Here is a 13,666-nt window from a genome sequence, read left to right on the forward strand (position 1 = left end):
CGCTTTACGGCACCATTTTGCCACCATTTCCCTTTCCGGTTCTTCCCACCGCGAGCAGCCGCTGCCCGTTGATCTCACAGCGGCGTTTTTTCCCAATCTCACAGGATTTCAGCCCAATTCTGGCCCCGTTCCGTGCGCCCCCTGGTGCCGGAGATGACGATCGGGCGCCAGCTCTTCCCATCAAACCCGATGCCGAGAAACCAAACCCCCCGTGGTCGCTTCTTCAAACACGCGCAGATTCACCCCTTTTCTCCCCAAAAACCCCCTCTGGATGCGCCGTCCGGTGGGAAAGCCGACGGTGGTTTCGGCGCGGGGGTTTCCTGAGGGCGCAAACCTACCCCGGGCGCTGCTCCGGCGCCGCGATCCCCATTTCGGCTGGTTCCTTGATTTTAAGGCGCTTCGGGGGCGGCTCGGTCCCGGCTTGCGGCTCCGGCATCGCCATTTCGGATGGTTTGTCCTCAATTCTCCAGCGTTTTGGGGGCTGCTTGGTCCCGGCCTGCGGCTCCAGCACCAGCGCTGCAATCACCATTTCAGCTGGTTTCTCCTCAATTTTAAAGCGCTTCAGGGGCGGCTCGGTCCCGGCCTGCGGCTCCGGGATCACCATTTCGGCTGGTTCCCCTTCAATTCTTAAGCGCTTCAGGGGTGGCTTGGTCCCGGCCTGCGGCTCCAGCATCGCCATTTCGGTTGGTTTCTCCTCTATTTTCATGCATTTTGGTGGTGGCTCGGTCTCAGCCGGCGGTTCCGGCGTCACAATCGCCATTTCGGTTGGTTTCTCAATTTCCAAGTGCTTCAGGGGCGGCTCGGTCCCGGCCCGTGGCTCCGGTGCCGCAATCACCGTTTCGGCTGGTTCCTCCTCAATTTTCAGGCGCTTTGGGGGCGGCTCCATCCCAGCTTGCAGCTCCGACTCCGGCATCGCCATTTCACCTGGTTTCTCCTTGATTTCAAAGCATTTTGGGGGCGGCTCGGTCCCCACCTGCAGCTCCAGTGCCACAATCACCATTTCAGCTGCTTTCTCCTCAATTTTAACGCATTTTGGGGGCGGCTCGGTCCCGGCCGGTGGCTCTGGTGCTGGCACCACAATCTCCATTTTAGCTGGTTTCTCCTCAATATTCAGGCACTTTGGTGGTGGCTCAGTCCCGGCCTGCGGCTCTGGCTCCGGCATCTCCATTTCAGCTGCTTTCTCCTCAATCTTCACACACACTCCCGAGGATGGCACTGGAGCTCCCGAGGATGGCACTGGAGCTCCCGGGGATGGCACTGGAGCTCCTGGGGATGGCACTGGAGCTCCCGGGGACGGCACTGGAGCTCCCAGGAACAGCACTGGAGCTCCCAGGGATGGCACTGGAGCTCCCGAGGATGGCACTGGAGCTCCCGGGGACGGCACTGGAGCTCCCGGGAACAGCACTGGAGCTCCCGAGGATGGCACTGGAGCTCCCAGGGATGGCACTGGAGCTCCCGGGGATGGCGCTCGAGTTTCCAGGGATGGCACTGGAGCTCCCAGGGATGGCACTGGAGCTCCCGGGGATGGCACTGGAGCTCCTGGGGATGGCGCTGGAGTTTCCAGGGATGGCACTGGAGCTCCCGAGGATGGCACTGGAGCTCCCAGGGACGGCACTGGAGCTCCTGAGGATGGCGTTGGAGCTCCTGGGGATGGCGCTGGAGCTCCCGGGGACGGTGCTGGAGCTCCCGGGGATGGTGCTGGAGCTTGCCATGGACAGCAGGGTCAACACTGCAACCGACACGGGGTGGGGGAAACGGGCTGATGGGACATGGGGATGTTGGGGTTCGGGGGGGAAATGGGGTGATATGAGGTGGGGATGTTGGGGTTTGGGGGGGAAAGGGGGATGTGACATGGGGGTGTTGGGGTTTGGGGAAAGGGGGATGTGACATGGGGGTGTTGGGGTTTGGGGAAAGGGGGATGTGACATGGGGGTGTTGGGGGAAAGGGGGATGTGACATGGGGGTGTTGGGGTTTGGGGGTGGAAATATGGGATCCAACAAGGAAAAGCTGGGGTTTTTCAAGGAAAAGCGTGATATGACAATGGGTACGATTCAAGGAAAAGTTGGAGTTGGTCAAGAAAAGATGCGATATGATAAAGGAAATGTTGGGGTTTGTCAAGAAAAGGTGTGATAGGACAAGGAAAAGTTGGGTTTTGTTGAGAAAAGACGTGATAGGACAATGGAAACGTTGGGTTTTGTCAAGAAAAGACACGATAGGACAAGCAAAAGTTGGGTTTATGTCAAGAAAAGACACGATAGGACAAGCAAAAGTTGGGTTTATGTCAAGAAAAGACACGATAGGACAAGCAAAAGTTGGGTTTATGTCAAGAAAAGACAACAGGACAAGGAAAAGTTGGCTTTTGTCAAGAAAAGACACGATAGGTCAAGGAAAAGTTGGAGTTGGTCAAGATAAGAACCAATAGGACAAGGAAAAGTTGGGTGTATGTCAAGAAAAGATGCAATAGGACAACAGAAACGTTGGGTTCTGTCAAGAAAAGACGTGATAAGACAAGGAAAAGTTGGGTTTTGTTGAGAAAAAATGCGATAGGACAAGGAAAAGTTGGGTTTTGTTGAGAAAAGATGCGATAGGACAATGGAAACGTCAGGTTTCGTCAAGAAAAGGTGCGATACAACAATGGGTACGATACGAGAAGGAAAAGTTGGGTTTATGTCAAGAAAAGACGCGCTACAACAAGGAAAAGTTGGGTTTTGTCAAGAAAAGGTGCGATAGGACAATGGAAACGTTGGGTTTGGTCAAGAAAAGGTGCGACATGATAATGGGTACGATACGAGAAGGAAAAGTTGGGTTTTGGGGACAAAAGGCGCGATACGGGACAGCGGAAAACGAGCCAACCAGGTGGAGCGGAGTGCAAGAAACACACGGAAAAACGTCACTATTTCTACCCAAAAGGCAGCGTTGGGAGCCCCAAGAGCAGCGACGACCCCCCCGGGGCCCAGGTGGGGTGGGCCAGGCACCCAATGCGTGCGATACCTGGGTCGGGCGCCTGCGGGTTGGTGTCCATGTCCCCCCAGGGCTTCCAGACCAGCTCCGCGCGCTCCTCGTCCTGCTGCGCCTGCGCTGGGTCGCGCAGGGCCGGCAGCTCCGCCTGGAAGCCGCTCCCCACGTTGATCTGCCTGGAGAGGGGACGGGAGGCGGTGACGGGGACCGCGGCGGCGCGGCGGGGGGGACGGGGGCGTTCTGAGCGCTCACGGCATCATCGTGCTCCGATCGGCACCGAAACCGCGCGGTTCGGCCGAAAACCACAGGGATTCGCTCCGAGACGCGGCAGAGTGGGAGAGACGCCCTGCGAGGGCTCGGAACAACAAAGCGTTGCCGGGGTTCCGCCGCGACATCAGCGCCGCCGGTGACATCAGCGCCTCGTGTTCCGTTCGGAATGGACGTCAATGGGTCCTGGCGGGCCAAACGAGGGGCAGGAAAAGCGCGACGCACCCGTTTTGCGCCCGTTTTTGGTGGTTTGGGGACTCGCGGCCGGACGCTGATTTTGGGGGCGTCCTTCACCAGGCACAATCCCAAGTCGCCGTCCATTCTGCCTGCGGGATATTGAGAAATAGAGGGGAAAAGCAACGCTCAGGATCAAAATCATCGTGCCGAGACCGTTCCTCGGCGTCACAACCACAAATTGTCCCAATTCCCATCGTTTTGGTGAAATCGGTCGCTGATGGATCATCCCAATGGGGTTTTGCAGTTGATCGCAGCACTCGGGTGGTTTTTACACCCGATATCACAGCGAAACCCTGGGGAGGTTGTTTCCATCCCATATTCCACAAAATCACCCATTTTGGGGGTTTTTGGGGAGCACAAGCTCTGCGTTTGCCACCACAAACCAGCGAGGGGACGCCGAACCCAAACCGGGTTCACCGGGCGGTTTTACACCGGGATCGCTCGGCCCGGGTTGAGATAAACCCCCCGTAAACCACAACCATAAAGCGGGGTGTTCCCCCCAAAGCGCTACGTGGGGACATCCGCATCGCACCGAATTAACCCCGCGGGGCGGCAGAAAGCGCTTCAATCCCGGTGTCGGGATCACGAGGGGTTTCGGCCTCCGTCGCCTTTTTGCTGCGAGATCTTCCCATCCAGAGACTCATTTTCGGTGATCTGGGCAACATCGAACGAGAAAAGGGTTAAAGGTGGAAAACGCACAAAATCACACGGGCGTTTATCTGCTTTTCCTCCTTTTTTGGCTCAAAAGCAAGCGGCGAACCCCAAAATGAGGGGTCTGGGGACCCACCAGTCCTGCTGATGCTTCCTCCCTTTCACCCAACTCGAGGCGATCGCCGGGTTCCATATTTCGGATCAATAACCCAGCGGGAGCCTGGAGCCTCCCAGAGCCCGTCCCTGGGGTAGCGGCCGCCGAGCGCGTCCCCATAGCGTTATTTGGGTGTAATTTGGGGGGTTTTGGGGCACGCAGCACCCTTGGTTCAGCCAGGGACACACACACGGGTGCTCCGGGAAGCGACTCCGGCGCCGCCGGTTGCCGAATCATCGCACAACCATCCAAGTGCTCCTCACCCACCTTGTTTCTTGTCACTGGAACCAACACCGGGATCACCAGGGGGGTTTTCGGACAGCGTCGGGGGTTCGGAGGCACCGTTTCCATCTCCCAACGATGGTTTCGCGGTGTTTGCATCGCCCGCGTCGCGCACCTGAGCACAAACGGAACCGGGAGCGTCAGTGGCGCTGGAGGATATCAAAGCGCTTTGCAAACTGCTCTTCCCAATTATTTCTCCATTATATAACGAGGATAATAAAACCCGCTACGCTAAACACGACCCGAACCGGGCGGGAGCGCGCAACGCGAACCTTTACACCGCAGCGATTCCCTGTTTCTCGTTTTCTCACCCCGTCATCTCCACTCAATCGGCAGCGACTTTCACAAATCATCCAGTTACGCACAATTTGGTAACGACCCCCGCAAAGGGCTTCAACGGCACCGCCAACCCCCTCGCCGCCTTCGCTCAGATCCCCGCTCAATGAGCAGCACCCATGGGTGCCCGTTACCTGCCCCCTCTCGGCGTCCACCGACCACCCGTGGTTCCGGCACATGGAGACGCCGCCATCCTCAACCGGAGCAGCCGCCAAGTGGCTAAAGTGACAAAAATCAGGATAAATAGGTAAAAAAATCAACATGATAAAGCCGCGGCGCTTTTAGAACAGATGGCGTAGTCGGCACTGAAGCTCCAGGCAGGTGGAGCTTGCCCGGTGGAATCAATCGGCGTTCGGTCTCAAAGGTTTCAAGCCAAAAGGGTTAAATAACAAGGATTTAAGGCAAACGTGCCCTCGAGCTCCCACGGGTTCACTCACCGCCCGGCGCAGGCGTTTTCCTCCCAGCCGCGGTCGGCAGGCGGTAGATGTTCCCACCCTGCACGAGAGAAGCAACGGTGGCGGGCAGGGGTTGCTCTGCCGTTAATAAATGCTCATCATTAATAGATAGCGACCGTTAATCAATACCGATTGTTGATAAATACCAGCCACCGTTAATAAATACTGACCGTCATTAGTAAATACTGATCATCCTTAATAAATACTGATCGCCGTTAATAAATACCGACCATCATTAATAAATACTGATCATTATTAATAAATGCTGATCACCATTAATAAATATTGGTCTTTATTAATAATGCTGATTGTCATTAATAAATACTGATCATCATTAATGAATACTGATCATCATTAATACTGATCGTTATTAATAAATACTGATCGCCATTAATAAATACTGACCATCATTAATAAATACTGGTTATCATTAATACTGATCGTTATTAATACATACTGATCATTATTAATAAATGCTGATCACCATTAATAAATATTGATCCTTATTCATATTGCTGATCATCATTAATAAATACTGACCATCATTAATAAATACTGATCATCATTAATAAATACCAATCGTTATTAATAAATACTGACCGTCATTAATAAATACTGATTGTCATTAATAAATACTGATCGCTATTAATAAATACTGACCATCATTAATAAATACTGATCGCCATTAATAAATACTGACCATCACTAATAAATACTGATCGTTATTAATAAATGATCACCATTAATAAATATTGATCCTTATTAATAATGCCGATTGTCATTAATAAATACTGACCATCATTAATAAATACTGATCATCATTAATACTGATCCTTATTAATAAATACTGATCACCATTAATAAAAACTGACCATCATTAATAAATACTGATTGTCCTTAATAAATACTGACTATCATTAATAAATACTGACTGTCCTTAATAAATACTAACCACCATTCATAAATACTGACTGTCCTTAATAAATGCTGACTGTCACTAATAAATACTGATTGTTATTAATAAATACTGATCATCATTAATAAATAATGATCATCATTAATAATACTGATCGTCATTAATAAATACTGACCATCATTAATAAATAGTGATCGTCATTAATAAATACTGACTGTTATTAATAATTACTGATCACCATTAATAAATACTGATCGTCCTTAATAAATACTGACCATCATTAATAAATACTGATCACCATTAATAAATACTGACCATCACTAATAAACACTGGTCGTTATTAATAAATACTGATCACCATTAATAAATATTGATCCTTATTAATAATGCTGATCGTCATTAATAAATACTGACCATCATTAATAAATGCTGATTGTCCCTAATAAATACTGACCATCATTAATAAATACTGATCGTCATTAATAAATACCGTTATTAATAATTACTGATCACCACTAATACTGATCGTCATTAATAAATACTGACCATCATTAATAAATACTGAGCGTCATTAATAAATACCGTTATTAATAATTACTGATCACCACTAATACTGATCGTCATTAATAAATACTGACCATCATTAATAAATACTGAGCATCATTAATAAATACTAGCCGTTATTAATAATTACTGATCACCATTAATAAATACTGATCATCATTAATAAATACTGACCATCATTACTAAATACTGATCAGTAGTAAATACTGAGCTCAAGGCTCAGGTTGGGCTCCAGGCTCAGGTTGGGCTCCAGGCTCAGGTTGGGCTCCAGGTCGGGCTCCAGGCTCAGGTCGGGCTCCAGGCTCAGGTTGGGCTCCAGGTCGGGCTCCAGGCTCAGGTCGGGCTCCAGGCTCAGGTTGGGCTCCAGGTCGGGCTCCAGGCTCAGACTGGGCTCCAGGTCGGGCTCCAGCGCTTCCCCGCAGAGCAGCCCGGGGCTCTGGGCAAAGCCACGCAGCTCGTCGCCCAAGGGAAACAGGTCCATGGTCACCGGGCTCCAAACACCCCGGAGCAAAAACCAGAGCGGCCCCGGGACACCCGGGCTCCCAAAGAGCCTGGAAAAGGGACACAAAGAGTTAAATTGGGGGGAGTGAAGTGGCTGCTGATGCTGAGAAACCCCCGGGGGTTCGGGGCTGGGGGGAAAGGGGGGATCTGTATGAAAACTGCTCTGGGGAAAAGGGGGGAAGGGGTTGGGCTGCACGGGAATGGGAGGAGGGACGGGAAAACGGGAGAGGGAAACGGGGGAAGAGGGAAAAGGGGGGGAAAAGGGAAAAGGGGGAGGGAGGGAAAAGGGGGAAAAAGGGAGGAAAGAGGGGAAGAGGGGGAAAGGGGGGAAAGAGGGAAAAAGGGGGGAAAAGGGGAAGAGGGGGGAAAGGGGGAAAGAGGAAAAAGAGGGGGAAAGGGGGGAAAGAGGGGAAGAGGGAAAAGGAGGGAAAGAAGGAAAAAAGGGGGAAAAGGGGGAAGAGGGAAAAAGGGGGGGAAAGGGGGGAAGAGGAAAAAGAGGGAAAAGGGGGGGAAAGGGGGGGAAGAGGAAAAAGAGGGAAAAGGGGGGAAAGAGGGGAAGAGGGAAAAAGGGAGGAAAGAGGGAAAAGGGGGGAAGAGGGGAAGAGGGGGGAAAAGGGGGGAAAGAGGAAAAAGAGGGAAAAGGGGGGAAAGAGGGGAAGAAGGAAAAAAGGGGGAAAGAGGGAAAAAGGGGGAAACAGGGATAAAGGGGGAAAGAGGAAAAATATGGAAAAAGGGGGGAAAGAGGGAAAAGGGGGAAAAGACGGAAAAGGGGGTGAAAGGGGGGAAGTGAAAAAGAGGGGAAAGAGGGATAAAGGGGGGAAAAGAGGGGAAAGAGGGAAAAAGGGAAAGAGGGGAAAGAGGAAAAAGGGGGGAAAAGAGGGGAAAGAGGGAAAAAGAGGGGAAGAGGGATAAAGGGGGAAGAGAGAAAAGGGGGGCAAGAGGGGAAAGAGGAGAAAGGGGGGGAAAGAGGAAAAAGAGGGAAAAAGGGGGGGAAAGGGAAAAAGGGGGGAAAGAGGGATAAAGGGGGAAAAGGGGGCAAAAGAGGGAAGAGGGGGAGGAAAGAGGGAAAAAGTCTGTGGGGGGATTGATGGCGGATCTGCCCCAGCCCCGGGGTCTCTCCTGGAGGGGAGGGACGGGCGGGCTCCAGCGGGGGTGCTGAGGAGATGAGGGGACACGAGGGGACCCGAGGGACCCGAGGGGACGATGAAGGGACCCGAGGGACGCGAGGGGACACGATGGGACATGAAGGGACACGAGGGACCCGAGGGGACGCGATGGGACATGAAGAGACACGAGGGACCCGAGGGGACGCGATCTCCCAACCCGGCGTTTCCCGCCCCGGCGCTTCCCGCCCGCCGGCGCCGCGGCCACGCCCCCTCGCCGCCGGCCACGCCCCCTCGCCGGCGTCACGTGCCGGGGGTGTGTGGCGGGAAAAGGCGGGAGGGAGAAGAGGGAGGCGCCGCCGTTTTGGTGGAGGTTGTGAGGGGAGCTGGGGGTCGGCGGGAGGGGCATTGGGGGTCGGTGTGGGGGGAGGAATTGGGGTCGGTGTGAGGGGCATTGGGGGGCCGGGGGGGGACATTGGGGGTCGGTGTGAGGGGGGGATTTGGGGGGCAGTGTGGGGGTGGGGATTTGGGGTCGGTGTGAGGGGGGAATTGGGGGGCGGTGTGGGGGAGGAACTGGGGGTCGGTGTGAGCGGGACATTGGGGGTCGGTGTGGGGAGGAATTGGGGATCGGTGGGGGGGGCTTGGGGGTCGGTGTGAGGGGGAATTGGGGGTCGGTGGGGGGGGAAGTTGGGGGTTTGTGTGGGGAGGATTTGAGGGGTCAGTGTGGGGAGGATTTGGGGGTCGATGTGAGGGGCATTAGGGGTTGGTGTGGGGGGCAGGAACTGGGGGTCAGTGTGTGGGGGGGCATTGGGGGTCGGTGCGAGGGGGAATTAGGGTCCAGTGGGGGGGCACTGGGGGTCGGTGTTTGAGGGGGGAATTGGGGGGTCGGTGTGGGGGGGTCAGTGCAGGGGGGGCCTTGGGGGTCGGTGTGAGGGGGGATTGGGGGTCAGTCTGGGGAGGAATTGGGGGTCGGTGTGGGGGGGGGCATTGGGGATCAGTGTGGGGGGAATTGGGGGTCGGTGTGGGGGGGAATTGGGGTCTGGCGTGGGGGGGGGACATTGGGGGTCAGTGTGGGGGGAATTGGGGCTCGGTGTGGGGGGAAAGTTGGGGCTCGGTCTGGGGAGGATTTGAGGGGTCAGTGTGGGGAGGATTTGGGGGTCGATGTGAGGGGCATTAGGGGTTGGTGTGGGGGGCGTTGGGGGTCGGTGCGAGGGGGAATTAGGGTCCCGGGGGGGATTGAGGGTCGGTGTTTGAGGGGGGAATTGGGGGGTTGGTGTGCGGGGGCGGCCGTGGGGGTCGGTGTGAGGGGGCATTGGGGGTCAGTCTGGGGAGGAACTGGGGGGCATTGGGGGGTCGGGGTGGGGGGTGGATTGGGGGTCGGGTGGGGGGTGGATTGGGGGTCGGGGTGGGGGGGGGGAGCTGGGGGTCGGGGTGGGGGGGGAGCTGGGGGTCGGGTGGGGGGTGGATTGAGGGTCGGTGTGAAGGGAATGGGGGGGCCATGAGGGGAACGGAGGCGCAGAAACAACTTTACAGCCTCCGGAGCCATGAACCTTCACACCCCGCAGGGCTCCAGAGCAGCTGCGTTCGTTTCGCCGTCGGGCGCAAGGGGAGCGATGGTTCCACCCCTCGTGCGCCGCTCCGAGCGGCAGGAGCTGCATTTAAATACAGCGAGGTGCTCGTGTCCCAGCGACCCCGGAGCGCCCGCACACATCCAGAACCTTTCCCGCTCATCACTGCCGTAGTCTCCGCCTGGACGCCCCCTGTTCGCCTGCGCGGCGCCACCTGGTGCTCTGGAGGAGGGCTCTTTGGATGAAGGCTCCTTCAGCTTCCTCAGGTTTGGCTCCTTGTGTTGAATGGACTGGGACCCAAGCTCCAGGTCGGTTGAACCCAGCCTGGCGCCCCCTTTTTGCTGTAAATCTCGGTTCTCTCGTCCCCTCGAGTTCACAGCTGGTGCCGTAAAACTCCTGATCCTGGCACTGCTGGGTTCTGGTTTCCTTACCATGAGTTCACCTAAAGCTCTGAACTAAGGGCTCGTGTGGCTCAGCCCTAAAGTGTTGGCTCGTTAGTGGGCACCCAATTATGTTTTGTTAACCCTTAAAATGTTCGTGCCCTCTATCAGACCCAGGAGTTTGGGCGGGGATTCAGTTCAGGAGGGACCCGGGAGTAACCCTAAGGACCCAGTAGTTGGGGGGTGTCAAGGGTTAAGATCGTGAAACTGTGGGGACCCCTAATGTCCCCAGGGGCCATTGTGACATCCTGGGGACCCTGCATTGTCCCCAGGGTGTTGTGACACCATGGGGACCCACTTTGTCCCCAGGGCCCATTGTGACGTCTCAGGATCCCCCATTGTCCCCAAGGCCCATTGTGACATTCTGGGGACCCCAAATGTCCCCAGGGCCCATTGTGACATTCTGGGGACCCCCTTTGTCCCCAGGGCCCATTGTGACATCCCAGAACCCCAATTTGTCCTCAGGGCCCATTGTGACATCCTGGGGACCCCCTTGTCCCCAGGGCCCATCGTGGCACCGAGGGGACCCCCCCACCCCCTAGTCCCCAGGGCCCATTGTGGCACCATGGACACCCCCTTTGTCCCCAGGGCCCATTGTGACATCCCAGGACCCCACCTTGTCCCCAGGGTCCCTTCTGACAGGGTGGGGACCCCCCTTTCTCCCCAGGGCTCATTGTGACGTCCCAGGACCCCTCGTTGTCCCCAGTGCCCATTGTGACATCCTGGGGACCCCCCTTGTCCCCAGGGCCCATTGTGAAATCCGGGGAACCCCCTGGTCTCCAGGGCCCATAGTGGTACTGTGGGGACTCGTCCTGTCACTTGGGTCCATTGTGACACCATGGGGACCCCGCCTTTGTCCCCAGTACCCATTGTGACATCCTGGGGACCCCTTTGTCCCCGGGGCCCATTGTGACATCCTGGGGACCCCCCTTTGTCCCCAAGGCCCATTGTGACACCGTGGGGACCCCACTTCTTTCCAGGACCCATTGTGGCATTCTGGGGACTTCCTTTGTCCCCAGGGCCCATTGTGACATCCTGGAGACCCCCTTTATCCCCAGAGCTCGTTGTCGCACCATGGGGACCCCCTTTGTCACTGGGGCCCATTGTGACATCCCAGGACCCCCCATTGTCCCCAGGGCCCATTGTGACACCGTGGGGACCCCGCCTTTTCCCCAGGGCCCATTGTGACGTCTCAGGACCCCCTTTGTCCCCAGGGCCCACTGTGGCACCATGGGGACCCCCTTTGTCCTCTGGGCCCATTGTGACATTCCAGGACCCCACTTTGTCCCCAGGGCCCATTGTGACAATTAAGGGACCCCCCTTGTCCCCAGGGCCCATTGTGACAATTAAGGGACCCCCTTTTTCCCCAGGGCCCATTTTGACATCCCAGGACCCCACTTTGTCCCCAGTGCTCATTGTGAAATTCTGGGGACCCCCCTTGTCCTCAGGGCTCATTGTGACAGCCGAGGACCTTACTTTGTCCCCAGGGCCCATTGTGACATCCCAGGACCCCCCACTGTCTCCAGTGCCCATTGTGACATCATGGGGACCACCCTTTTTCCCCAGGGCTCATTGTGACGTCCCAGGACCCCTCGTTGTCCCCAGGCCCCATCGTGACATCCTGGGGACCCCCCTTGTCTCCAGGGCCCATAGTGGCACTGTGGGGACTCATCACTTGGGCCCATTGTGACATCCTGGAGACCCCCCTTTATCCCCAGAGCTCGTTGTCGCACCATGAAGACCCCCTTTGTCACTGGGGCCCATTGTGACATCCCAGGACCCCCCATTGTCCCCAGGGCCCACTGAGACATCCCGGCGACCACCCTTTGTCCCCAGGGCCCATTATGCACATTCAGGGGACACCCCTTTGTCCCCAAGGCCCATTGTGACATCCTGGGGAGACCCCATTGTCCCCAAGGCCCATTGTGGCACCATGGGGACCCCCTTTGTCCCCAGTGCCCATTGTGACATCTTAGGACCCCACTTTGTCCCCAGGGCCCGTTGTGACATCCTGGGGACCACCTGTGTCCCCAGGGCCCATTGTGACATCCTGGGGACCCCCTTGTCCCCAGTGTCCATTGTGGCATCCTGGGACCCCCGTTGTCCCCAGGGCCCATTGTGGCACCATGTGGACCCCCTTTTTTCCGAGGGCCCATTATAACGTCCCAGGACCCCCCATTGTCCCCTGGGCCCATTGTGACATCCTGGGGTCCCCCTTTTGTCCCCTGGGCCCATTGTGACACTGTGGGGACCTCCTTTGTCCCCAGGGACCATTGTGACACTGTGGGGACCCCCTTTGTCCCCAGGGCCCATTGTGACATCCTGGGGAATCCCTTTGTCTCCAGGGCCCATTGTGACGTCCCAGGACCCTGCTTTGTCCCCGGGGCCCATTGTGACATCCTGGGGAACCGCTTTGTCCCCAGGACCCATTGTGACGTCCCAGGACCCCCCCTTGTCCCCAGGGCTCATTGTGATGTCCCAGGATCCCCATTGTCCCCCGAGCCCATTGTGATGTCCTGGGAACCCCCTTTGACCCCAGGGTCCATTGTGACACCATGGGGACCCCCTCTTGTCCCCAGGGCCCATCGTGGCACCGTGGGGACCCCCTTGTCACTGGGGACCCATTGTGACACTATGGGGACCCCCCTTTGTGCCCAGGGCCCATTGTAACATCCTGGGGACCCCCTTGCCTCCAGGGCCCCTTGTGACATCAAAGGATCACCCTTTGTCCCCAGGACCCATTGTGACATCCCAGGACCCCACTTACTCCCCAGGGCCCATTGTGGCACCATGAGGACCCCCTTTGTCACTGGTGCCCATTGTGACATCCCAGGACCCCCCATTGTCTGCAGAGCCCATTGTGACACTATAGGGACCCCCCTTGTCACTGAGGACCCATTGTGACACCATGGGCACCTCCCCTTGTCGTCAGAGCCCATCGTGACATCCCAAAACCCCCAATTGTCTCCAGGGCCCATTGTGACATCCTGGGGACCTCCCTTTCTCCCCAGGGCCCATTGTGACGTTCCAGGAACCCCCATTGTCCTCAGGGCCCATTGTGACATTCAGGGGACCCCCTTTGTCTTCAGGGCCCATTGTGACACCATGGAGACCCCATTTGTCACTCGGGCCCATTGTGACATCCTAGGACCCCCCATTGTCCCCAAGGCCCATTGCGACATCCTGGGGACCCCCCTTTGTCCTCAGGGCCCATTGTGACATTCAGGGCACCCC

The 13,666-nt window shown here is 56.2% G+C and overlaps 1 protein-coding gene and 2 long non-coding RNA genes across 5 annotated transcripts in view; 2 read left to right on the forward strand and 1 right to left on the reverse strand.

Moving 5' to 3' along the window:
- LOC139825460 (dynein axonemal heavy chain 9-like) overlaps nucleotides 1-13,666 on the forward strand; it is a 184,354-nt gene that overhangs the window by 127,694 nt on the left and 42,994 nt on the right. The window lies entirely within an intron of this gene.
- LOC139829576 (uncharacterized) lies at nucleotides 1,546-4,658 on the reverse strand. The gene is made up of 4 exons (XR_011742099.1): nucleotides 4,535-4,658; nucleotides 3,995-4,116; nucleotides 2,992-3,551; nucleotides 1,546-1,729 (listed from the first exon to the last, which is right to left on the reverse strand). It is a non-coding gene; the product is annotated as an uncharacterized lncRNA (long non-coding RNA).
- Nucleotides 8,749-13,666, forward strand: part of LOC139829590 (uncharacterized) — a 43,129-nt gene continuing 38,211 nt past the window's right edge. Inside the window, exons 1-2 of the long non-coding RNA XR_011742126.1 lie at nucleotides 8,749-8,797; nucleotides 9,990-10,258. This is a non-coding gene — a long non-coding RNA (uncharacterized lncRNA). The remainder of the gene's footprint in view (nucleotides 8,798-9,989; nucleotides 10,259-13,666) is intronic.

The sequence above is a fragment of the Patagioenas fasciata genome, chromosome 21, assembly GCF_037038585.1.
Source record: "Patagioenas fasciata isolate bPatFas1 chromosome 21, bPatFas1.hap1, whole genome shotgun sequence".
NCBI classification, from domain to species: domain Eukaryota; kingdom Metazoa; phylum Chordata; class Aves; order Columbiformes; family Columbidae; genus Patagioenas; species Patagioenas fasciata.